Here is a 12,644-nt window from a genome sequence, read left to right on the forward strand (position 1 = left end):
TTTTCCCTCTTGGGAGAGAAGGGAAATGAATACCTCCATTCCCAGGTATTACTTCTCCACATTCCCTGTGCAACAGACTAACAGCTTCTTCAACACTTTATTTGTGGAGCTTCTACCCCTTTTCATCATATATTGTACTCTTTGAACCTTTGGGACTTTGTTCTCATGGAATCAAACTTCCAATTTGTACTCTTCCTTCATTATCAGCCCCTGCTTCTATACATCTTGCTTTTGCTTCTCAGCTTGCTATTTACTCCTATATGGACTTCTTGAAACTTTTCCTAGTTTGCCTCCTCTGGGAACCATTGGTGCCTATGCTTTTGGAATCTTCTTCAGGATCTCCATCCCTGTTGGGCTGGTTTATCTTTTAGGATATCAAGACATAGTATGCTGACCAGTTTTCATCTGAGTTCATAAAAACCTGGTCTTCTGAAGCATAAGGTACATGATATATTTCTGTCAGGTTTTCCTCTATTAGTTATCTTGAACTCTAACACGATACAACTACTTTTCCCCATGGTGCCTGATACTTTCAGACCATCAATTAATTGCTCTCTACTTGTCAGGATTTTGTCCAGGGTAGCTGACTTCCCTGCTTCTTTCACTTTCTGAAAAATGAAAGTCACCACAAAAGATGACTGAAATCTGAATCTTTAGTCTTAGGTGAATTATTTCCCCAGCAGATATCAGGGTGGTAGCACTTTACCACTTTACCACTTTAACTTATCTTCTTGAAAGTCTGATGAATTGAATTAGAAAGGCATTGTCTACATTCTGTGCCTGGCTAGGTGGCCTAGAGTAAACTTTCACAATGGTACTACTTTTATTTTTTATGCCTTTAATCTTTTTTTTTTTTAGCTGATGTTGAATACAAAACTTCAGTTTTACATCTTTAATAAGAATCAAAAATACAGGTGCATTTGTAAGAGGAAATATAATTTATAGTACCAAACAGAAAACACTGAATGCTAAGACAGTGCATTTGCACACCATATATCTATGATACACAAAATAAAGTAAGACAAAGCAAATTGAGTTCAAGTTTCCTTATGATACCATATAGAATTGTGAACGTTGCTACTTGATTGAAGTAGAGTTTTACTGACTGAAATTTCTTGGTGATGAAAAGTTATTTTTGGATCATATTTATTTCCCTTATTAATGTATACTCCCAAAATTTTCTTCTCTCCATTTCCATTGCTGCTTTTACATCTGTTCTTGGGACTAATGAGCTCTCCATGGCCTTGACATTCCATATGTACAGACTGAACCATTTGAGGTCCTATCTGATGAATTCTTATTTGCCTGCCTGTTCCTCTGCAATTAAGGCAGCATTCTGCTGCACCTTTGTTGACCCCTTGGCTTCCACATTTGTCAGAATCACCTTTTTGTGTACAGACAGTGTCCTTATTGCTCCCCTGTACATGTCTTTTAGAGTTACTAGTAACTGATGAACAACATTTTTGTCTCTCTTCTTTCTTTGCATTCTTCCACTTCCTCCAAAGAACATATCAAATATATCCTTGGGTGACCCAAAATGTCCACTACCAATTTCTTTTAGGGTTTGTTCATTATTTTTATCATACAACTTTCTTTTCTTGGGGTCAGGAAGGATTTCATAAAATGTGTTTGAGCTTTTCATCTTTATTAGGGTTCTTATCTGGACGTATTTCAATGCAAACTTCCTATAAGCCTTTTTCAGCTCCTTCTGCAAGGTATTAGGTTTACCCCAAGCTTATCATAGCATCTGGTCTCCTTCACCATGATGCAATTGATACTTTGTACTGAAAGACTGATTGCCTTCTCCCTAAGTCTATTCATGGCTGCTGCTGAGTCTCACCTTTGCCTCCATCTTTCTTTCATATAGACAACTGTGACTGTTTTGGAAAGTTCTGAGATGATCTCAGGCTAGGTAGTATTCAGGGTATTTTCTTTTTCAAGGAATTCCCATACATTCCCAGAAACACCACCCTCTACATTGATATCTTCTGTCACTGGTATTCACTCTCCTTTAATTTTTCCACAGGACTTCCATATACAGGACTTACATATTTATTCATAGGATAGGACATCTTTGTATACAAGATCACTCTGCCTCTCTTTCGCTGGAAGTATTTATTTTTGAATAAAAATATTTTCCAGACTTGATATATCATTTTCTTGACCTTGAGGCTATAGGAATTTAATTTTAACAAAGCAGGTCTCCTATGCATTTGAAGAACTGGATGTAATTTATCTTCCCCACATTTCTTCTGTACTTTAAGAATTCTCTTCCTACCACTCATTCCATTGGCGCTCCTTTTCATCTACCCACAACAAGTCATGAGCAGTCCAACTCAGTTTCTATTAGTCTACTGCAAAAAAACAAAAACAAACAAAAAACAAATGTGCATGATGTGGCCACACGGCCTATACATTAGCACAGCTTTAGATTTTTACTACATTACAAGCAAAAATCATGTTAAGATTGTATGCCCAACTGCTATCTGAAATGTAACTGCTATCTGAAATGCAAAGACCCAGTAGCCCAAAAAATTAAAACAGGGGTCATCTATAGCATACAATGCAAGGATTGCAACAGCCACAGACAGGCAGGAGACTAGCAGAGTGTACCCACGAACACCAACTAGCTGCTGAAAGACATGGTGAAAACTCCTTAATCACACAACACATGGACTGGCTCATCCACAGTTTCAGCTAGGAAACTATTAGCATCTTAGACCAAACACAATCCAAAAAATGCTAGAAAATCCCTGAATCAGTCTTCAGTAGACATATAGAGATAAACCCCATTTACGCACCATTCAAAAGAGGCAATTAAAAAAAAAACCTAGAAAGGAAACACAAAGACTACAGCACATCCTCTCCAGCACCCAAATAAGCAGAGATTAACACCAGACAATCAAGCAGAAAACAACACTCTAATCAAGGAACTACCAAGGAGAAAACCACACCCCCACCAGCACTAGCAGGGCCAGCTACTGCATATAAACAAGCAGAAAACCCCACACTCACTAGCACTGATGATGTTATCTAGTTGGGCAATGAAACGTCTGCAAGCAAACAGCCAAGGTCAGAGAGAACCAAGGACTCCACAGTTCAACCCTGAGCTACTGATACACTCTTCTATTGGAAATGCATTTTCATGGAAGACACACACTACATTCATAAGAACAAACTGACTCCCTTTTCTCATCTTCAATTGGCTTCTACTTTGAGAGTTTTGAGTCTCTTATTTTCAAATATTTCTCTTCCCAAAAAATAGAGTTGGGCTTTATCTGTTGTTGACAAATAGAAATTCAACAACAGATAAATAGAAAGGACTGATTGATGGAAATGCTCTAAATGGAAGATATGGAACAGTAGTTTTTGGTACAGTGGGGCAGGGAACCTCTGATGCAGCTCAGTCCTGCTAGAACAGCAGAGGCCTCTGACAGTGACTAACTTGGCCAAATAATATACCATGATGGAATTGCATTAGGAAGGTTGTAGTGATATAAAAGAAATCTGATGAGTTTGAAATATAATTTGCCAAAATAACTTCCTGAGATGTAGACTAGTAGCAAGACACCTCCATTAGAGAGCTAGATTAGTTTATTTTAATAAACTATTTTACCATGGACATTTTTATTTTTATGTTCTTTTTATGCATAGTTTTTATTACTGTAATCCAAGAGGAATCAGTGTTTGATGTAGCAGGTTATAAATGAGCTTATTTTATTTATGAAGCACGGGCTTACTTCTAGTATCCGTTGTTCTCTGACAACAACAAATCAATGTCTGTCTTGAAAAGACATCTATAAGAGTTTATACTTGCACAGGCTGAGTACAGAAAGCAAAACAGTAATTATAGCACTGCTATGGATTGAATTAGACTGATATGCATCCCCTGAAGGAGCTAAGACAGCTTCAGCAAGTTTAAAAGTACCTTTTCTCTATTTCATTTTCTTTTTTTTAGTAAGGCTGCAATATACATTAAAAGACTTTAATGTTTATCATATATAGCGAAGGAGTGCTATATATGATCAGTCTTTATCTTCCTATTTTTTCATGGAAGCAAATGATGGCTTAGTTTTCACGTTATGCAAATCTATCAAGTATGTTTTATTTGTTACTCAAATTGTGTTTACTAGCGAATTGTAGCTTACTATGGCTTACTTAGCATATATTCTAGGGAATTGTAGATGCCATTTTAAAATAGAGAATGCCTGTTCTCAGGCATTTTTCTTGATCATTTATGGAAGAACTATATATTTTATTGACCAATCCATGGGTTATATTTTCCTCTTAATACTGAGTGCTAATAGTGTGGCTGAAGAGCAATTTGCACGGAGCTAAAACTGAGGCAATGAAATGGTTGTATGCCTTCTGATTTCCTTATAAGAAAAGGAAGGAAATTTATTAATCAGATGAGGGATGTTTGAAACTCACGGGCTTGTTTCTTGAAGGGAAATATTGGAGGGAAGAGTACTGCATATGAAAGCTTCTGGTTTAACTTTCATCTAGGTCTGTGGAAAGGGAAATCATGTCATGAACCACAAAGTTGTTATTTTTTAAGATTAAAACAGTAGGCCTATGGGAGTTGGCTGGACTTTGCCTTGTTTAGGTGACATATACCAGGGAGATAACATGCTTATTCTTGCAAAAGGAAAGAGACAGCATGGGTCTCCTTGTGGAGTAGCTCTGTGGTGCTTCAAGATTTGGTCTAGCAGCTCCAGGAGCTAGAAAGTCTTCTCTACATGTGCTGTGAATATACAGAAGCCTCTTCTAATGCTTCCAGCTTCATAGCAGGTTAGAAGACCTGTCAAATGAGGCCTTAGGTAATGCAAAGCAACATTGGAGTTTTGCTTCTTTTGAAATAATGGTCAGGGACTACATAACTTTGCAGAGCGGCTAAGGTGAGATGAACAAGCAAAGCATCCCTTGGAAATTTTGCACAGTTCTGGGATGCATCCACATAGCCTGCTTGTCCTGATGCAAAGATGGCCCACTAACTTTTTCTTGAGAACAGGAACATACAACATCATCCTCAACCTGACCCCAATCCATTATAAAAGCAACTTCCATCTTTCTCATCTTGCTCTTAGTCAAAAGTAGCACTTTCTGACTTCTGCCACCACAAACAGAATTGTGGTCTGCCTGTTGCATTCTAGTTCATGTAGACAAATGCCTCTGCTTCTGTTGGTTACTGTGCACTGTAGCAGAAATGAGGAAGGTTCCTCTTCTCTGGTCAATGGTTACTGTTTTCCACACCATGATCACTTTGCCTTGGGTTGCTGGGCTGCCTGCCCCTGTTTGAAGGGGCTTGAACCCCCCCCCTTTTTTTCCCCTAATACAAATTAACCAGTGGCCTGGTGAAATGGTGGGCATTTCCTTTTTCTTTTACCAGGTGAAATTGACAAGAGTTCTGCTAGTTTCTCCATCTAGCTCAAGAGACAGGAAGAACTGCAAAACTGCAGTGTTCTCTTTTCCTTTTCCTCTACCAGTCCACTGGTGGACGCCCCAGAGTGGACAGTGTCAAGTATAAGGGGGAAATCAACAGAGAGGGGGTCTGCAAAAGGTTGTCAATGGACAATATAGGTTCTCAAAGACTAGCCCATGGGAAGGAAAACAATTGCTGTTTTCTTATTTTCCACATTTAATTCCTTACCCTGAAAAGGAATAGCATAATATATATGTATGCAAGTATATGTGCATGTAAAAATAATAATTTCCTTGAACAGACCTTAAGGTGGTGTAGCATTAGTTTTGGTGCTAAGTCTTAGGAAATAAAAAAGAATACAGACTGCTCAGTTAATTTAAAATACATACATACATACATACATACATACATACATACATACATGGGAAATCTGAGGCTGGAATACAAGAAGGCTATAACTAGAACACTGAAAATGAAATTATTGTAGAAAATAGAAAGACAGTTAAAGAAAACTAATGTAGATTCATCTTTCCTTCAGGAAGGCTCCGGTCAATTTAAGGAAGAAATCTTAAATGAGCTTCACCAAGATATTAAATGAATCATAAAATCATAAGTAATAGAATCACAGGTTAGAGTTTATCTAGTCCAACCCTGTGCTCAGTGTCAGATCCACTACAGCATCTTTTTGACAATGATCATGTACCTTTTGTTTAAAGAAGAAAAATCCACCTCTTCATATTGAGAGCCTGTTCGACTGACAGCTGTAGAGTCCATAAATTCCTTCTGATGTGTAGCTTGAACTTACTTCCTTGGAGTTTTAATTCATTGGTTCTAGTCTTGCCCTCTGGAGTAACAGAGAATAAGCTGACTCCATCTTCTGTGTGACAGCCCTTCCAAGATTTGAATACTGCTGTCATATCTCCCCTCAGCCATCTTTTCCATAGGCTAAATGTACCCAGATCTTTAACCATGTCTCATAGGTTTGATTTGCAGACATCTTAGAACGGTGACAGCCCTCCTCTGAACTCCAGTTGCTGGCATCCTTTTTTAACTCTAGTGCCCAGAACTGGACAGGGTATTCCAAGTGGGGTCTGATTAGAGCAGAATAGAGTGGAACAATTAATTCTTTGATCTGGGCTATGTGGTCTTCAAGAGAAGATGTGTGTTTTTAGTATCTGCGTCATGCTGCTGGATTCATATGGTCTACAAAGACACCCATGAGGTGACCACAAAGTTTATAGAGATGATATACTCACCTAGAAGTCTCATTTAATTTGAAGCCTGATTTTCTTTTACTTCTCTCTCCTTGGCTGACAGAGCCCTTCCCTCCCATCTTCCCCTAACAGAGATACCCTACTTGCTGGCTTGTTGTCTTTCCCACTCCTTTTTGCAGAGAGACCCTTGTAGCAAGATGGCCAGACCTGGCCTTCCTCGGGCAGTTGCAACTCATTTTCCTGGCCAAGCCTGGCCTCCCTGCTGCTCCTACCCAGAGAGCAGGGCACCTCCACCTCAGAAGCAGTGCCCACTGGGAATTACAAGGACAGACTAGGGTTCCTGGATGGTGTTTGGCAGAAGAAGCCTTTGGATGTTGACAGCGTGGTCCAGCCCACAAGACCCCACTGTTGCTGGCAGACCTGCCGGGCTAGGATGAGTCGATTTGCTGCTCTACTAAGGCCGCTGGGCCAATCCCTTTCTGAAGTGCTTCCCGCAGTGCAGCCTTAGCATTCTGGCTTTGCTAGGCAATATGCTAAGCATCAACTGTGGTGAGCCATGGAAAATAACTTGGAGGGCCGCAAATTTGAGACTCCTGGTCTATGGTCTGTTTTTGATGGCATTTACATTTTTAAAACCAGAATCAAAAGCAACCATTTCCCTGAGCAGAACCTACTGGGTTTGAACAAGATGGTGACCTGTTGCTAGAGGAGCTATTGGAAGATGAGTTTGCCTGTATGGCTTTCATTTTATCCACACACAGCAGCAGTAGCGCAGCACTTTCCTCATGTTGCTTTCCATGACTCCCCACCCCCTTTGTGAGTGAAGGAAGAGCAAACAAATGAAGTACCCCAGGAGGGAACAGAATATAGACAATTTGAGCTCCATCAGCACCTCTCTATCACGATCCCCTTTAGAACTTGACTGCAGATGGCGGACCTCTTTGAAACTGGGATGCAAAAAGGGGTCCAGCACTTTTTCTCACTGCATTCTAATGACTTTTTCAGCTTTTTAAAGCTGACATTGATGGCGCTGTGTTACTTTTCAGCAACACAGGAAACTTTTCTGGCTCCCTTAATGGAACTTGTGCATGTATAAATCGAATTCTCTTTGAACTCCTAGCAGTGTTGAGTTCCATTGATCATGATGTACTTGACTTAAGGCTTGGACACTTGTCTGCCTGTAGTCTTGGATTTGGTTCTGAGGGCAGTGGTGCTGTGATAATTCAGAATGTGTTTCAATATTTCAAATGAAGTCCCAGTTAAATATTGGAAATGTGAAGCAACATGCGCACCCTTGGGCACCCTCCCCAAGCTTTGCCACGCCTCCTCCACATCCCTTTGTACCCCCTTGCTCCCTCCCCCACCCAGCAGCAACCACTCCAACCCTCACTGCACTTGCACCACTCCACCCAGCCGTGCACCCCTGCACGGCCTCCCCCATCTGGCAACAGCCACTTACCTGCCTGCTGGCCTGTTTGCAAGCCGCTTGGGACTTAACTTCCTGCCGGCTTCCTGGTTTTGGTTGTGGGAACCCAGCAGGAAGTTGGAGGAGGTCCTCACCTAACAACTGCTGCGATTCAGTTAACATCAGCAATTGGGACTGCAGGGATTACCACCACTAAGCAATGCAATTACACCTTATGACCGCATCACTTAGTGACAGAAATTCTGGTCCCAACTGCTGTCATAACTTGAGGAGTACCTGTATGGATATTTTAACAAAGGAAGCAATAAAAATGTATTTCTTGATATGCCTTGTGTATATTTCAGGAAGCAGGCATAATAAACTGGCTGTTTCTGACTTCATTATGAAGTACTCTTCAGATCTGTCTCTTATTCTTGTCTTTGAAAGTTTTACTTGTTTATCTGTTTTCTCCTCCTCCCCCCCCCCCCAACATACAGATTGAATAAAGTTCAGGTAGTACTTTTAATTCAGGAAAGGTGAAAAAAATAAAGTGTGATCTCAGGGATGATGGTTTTGACGAAGGTTTATTTGGATGACCTCATGAGGGTTTCTCTTGAAGTTCTTCCAATCCTCTCATTCTCTCTCTCTCTTATCACTTAATAAATCAAGTAAAAGTCTCTGGGTTAAAAATGCAACTCAGATTCTTCAGTTTGGTCTAATTCCTTAACATTAGCTTTTGTAGCCAATCAAACTAAATAATGCATTTGGAATCAATTAGAAGTTTATGAAGCCTGCCTTCTACTGTCAGCTCTCTGGTCATGAAGGGCATTTTTTTTTTGGCTGAAGCAATTGAACAAATGAAGAGTTTGTCTTGTGCATAGTGCGTTATAGGTAGCCTTTACTCAAACTGGACCTATTTTTTGTTTCATTTCAAGTGATTCTGAAGCTCTGACTTTGTATCCCTTTGTTCCACTGGGGTACAAGTATTACTTGTATCCCAGTAGAATATATTACATATATTACAGTAGTAATATAGAATATATTACTACTGTAATATATGCTATATCCTCAGGGAGTGTGTAAAGTGTTTTATTTATTTATTTTTTTGCTCCCACCTCCTTTGGTGCTTCTTTCCCCCCTTCTCTTCTGTCAGCTTGACAAACATCTGCCATGACCTCCCCATTATTTTCAAGGGATCTTTTACCTCTGAGTTGTGTAAGGAAAGGCCGAGAATAATGCTGAGGTAGAGGGCTACCTAGTATAAACCTCATGAAATAGGAAAACTCAGAATATTACAGCTACTCCTGTGATGGAATGGAATTATGAAGGCCAAGCTCAGGGAGATAAGCATTTTCTTAGCTCACCGGAACCGCGTGGGAGGAACAAAAGGATGAGACTGACACCTCCCTGAGGAATTCACACTGTTGTGGCTGGAGGACTTTGGGAACTGGGGTTTTAGTCTGGGAAGATTCCTGCTAGAGGTTGTAGCTAATAAACATAGCTGGACTGAATTTGCATGGTCTCTTGGAGTTCCTTGGGCTAGGCCTGACATCAATTGTCCCAGACTAAAACCCCAGTTCCCAAAGTCCTTCAGCACAACAGTGTGAATTCCTCAGGGAGGTGTCAGTCTCATTCTTTTGTTCCTCCCACACGGTTCCCGTGAGCTAAGAAAATGCTTATCTCCCTGAGCTTGGCCTTCATAATTCCATTCCATCACAACTCCATTGTATTTATTTATGTATTACATTGGATCAGTTTACATTAAAAGTAACCTGATTTTCAAGAATTGTCTTGTAGAGCTGATTGTCTCAAACTGAATTCACATGGCTGCTTAATGTCAGGACAGAAACATTTGCCCCATTTATGTAATTAAAGGAAATAACAACAATAACATTACAGTTATCTTCATGAATTAAATCCTTCCACCTCATTTGCTATATACAGCAACTGACCGCTCTATATACAAACTGGAATTTTATCATTTCTAGCAACTGTGCAGTATTTTATTTTTGTTTAAGGCAACCAATATTTTAATTATCTGAAGGGAAAAGCCAGGTATTCTTTTTCTTGGAAGATAAAAGGCAAATGCATATCAGTAGTTAATGTATGGTCAACAGATTGGTCCCAGTCCTCCCCATTTTAGTGAGTTGAATAGTATTTCTAACTAGAGAAATTATTTCTAAATATATAGCTATATCTAAAAATGGCATGTGCAAAGGTTATGCAGCTCTTTCTTTGGTGATACATAGTGTCTGTCTCTCTTCAGTGATTTCTCATTATAGAATCATTGTTTTCAGTGTGCCTTTGTAAGCCATTCTAAATCTTGAATAATTGGCATCACCACCACCACAACAAAATAGATTGTGTTGGAAGAAATGCTCTTGAATATCATTTTTGTAGCTTATCTACATTTATAACCTTGTTTTGTCTTAGAGAAAACATGATGCTAAAACTTAATGATTAGAAACATTTCTCTACTTATCTGAGAAAAGCACTTAGTCAAACAAGACTTAGTTCCATAGTAGTTAATAGTACAATCACTCCTCCTGGCATATCTAACAATGGCTCTGAAATCATTTCACCTTTTAAATCATTTAGCAATTTTTTTTAAGGAAAAAAAAGGGGGATATTGGAGGGCACTAGTACTGTTGGTTGTAACCTTACTTGCAATTTGGTTGACAGCTGGTTGTGAGTCCAGCTGTGGCATAGGCTTCTTTGCATAGGAAATCAGGTATGTACGGCCAACAGGTTGAGAAATCTTTTATTAATGACTGATATATACACCTTGGCTTCTTGCCAGTCTAAAAAAAAAAGTTCATTAGCATGGACTGGATTCAATCCATTCCAACTGCACTGAATTAACTCTAGTGTGGAGCTTCAGTGTAATGTTATCTGCTGCAGTATTACTGTCAGTGTGTGTGTGTGTGTGTGTGTGTTTACATTTGTACCCTTACCATAGAGTAGATGAGTAGAAAACTAGATTAGGCTGAACATCTAATGGAAGCTAAATTGAGAAAAGGAAGAACTACTTCACACAATATATGAAATTACTGTTCACTGATTGTCTGATAGACACCAATATAGGTGGTTTTTTAAAGTGACCAGAAAAATTAATGGAGGATATCTAGTAGTGTCAGTCTTTGGGGTGGTCCAGGCAAGAAGCACAACAGTGAACACTAGCTCTACCTTTATTGTAGGTTTATATTAACAGAATCTTGCAAGCCTGAAAGTATTTATCTCTTCTCCTTTTACTTTCTGGAAAACTAGGGAGGGTCCCTTCTGAAATGCTTCCCACTCCCTCCCTCCTTCTGTGGACTGAGATATTTTTTACATGATGGTTGTCTAGTCTGTGGCTCATCCTCCTGTCTCCCAAGGTCATTCCAATATACTATTACAAGTAGTCTTGAAAGATGTACACTTCCTTCAGAATCAGATAGCATGCTAAAAGGATTAATTGCTAGGATCAGACAGTGTAAAAGGGCTAGTGCTCTACGTCCTATGGAGTCCTTGGTGCTCTCTGAGCTTGGTTGTTTGCTTGCAGACATTTCATTACCCAACTAGGTAGCATCATCAGTGCTAGTGAGTGTGGGGTTTTCTCCCTGTTTATATACAGTAGCTTGCCCTCCAGCTTGACTCCTGGTTTCCCCCCCCCCTCCCTTGGGCCACTGGGTCTTTTGGTTTACTTAAGATGTTTTGGAGGGCTTTAGTTGGTTGTTCTACCATACATCAAAAACATCTCAGAAACAACCAACAGACTATTACAACCAGACAGCATGACTGTAGCACACAAACCAACTAAAGCTCTGTAACTTTAATCCAGTCCAACTAAGGACTAAACCAGCCACTATGTATGACAGGCAATAAAAAAGCTAAGAAGGAAACAAAAAGACCAGAACACATCCTTTCCAGCAGTCAACACCCAGATATGCAGGGATTAACACCAGGCAAAAAATCAAACAGAAAACAATACCTTAATCAAGGAACTACCAAGGAGAAAACCACACCCCCACTAATATTGGCAGAGCAAGCTACTGTATATAAACAGGGAGCGAACCCCACACACACTGATGATGTGACCTAGTTGGATAATGAAATATCTGCAAGCAAGCAACCAAGCTCTGAGGGCACCAAGGATTCCACAGTTCAACCCTGAATTATGTATATTTTCTTCTGTTGGTGCTACAGCCTGCTTGTGAGCTTCCAAGAGGCCCCTTGTTGGCAACTCTGTGACACAGAATGCTAGACAAAATACACTTCTAGGCTGATCCATCAAGGTTTTCTTTTGCTCTTCTACAGTAGAAATATGTATCTGAAAAGTGATTCAGCTGTAAGTTTGAACAGCTTGAAAACTATCTACATTTAACGCATGAATCAAGGGAGCAAAAAATGTTGGACCTGTCCAATGATCTGCGTGGCTCATGTATACAACCCTCAGAAAAGCTTTCCTAGATTAAGCTCACTTCCTTTCTAATCTAGTTTTCTGATTATTCTCCCACACAGGCTAATCAGATATATTGGAAAATTGACAAATAAGTCCCGCCTCCCCCAGATTTGTATTACAATGTGAGTAGGGTAGATGTGGGTCTTGCTGTGAATAAAACTG

At 39.8% G+C, this 12,644-nt stretch overlaps 1 pseudogene; it reads right to left on the reverse strand.

Moving 5' to 3' along the window:
* Positions 1-1,037: 1,037 nt before the first annotated feature.
* On the reverse strand, positions 1,038-1,764 carry LOC103060956 (dnaJ homolog subfamily A member 1 pseudogene; annotated as a pseudogene).
* Positions 1,765-12,644: the final 10,880 nt, after the last annotated feature.

This window comes from Python bivittatus, unplaced genomic scaffold (genome assembly GCF_059951505.1).
Source record: "Python bivittatus isolate LINGU-HERP-01145 unplaced genomic scaffold, Pbiv_v1 ctg000080_np1212, whole genome shotgun sequence".
In the NCBI taxonomy this organism is placed as follows: domain Eukaryota; kingdom Metazoa; phylum Chordata; class Lepidosauria; order Squamata; family Pythonidae; genus Python; species Python bivittatus.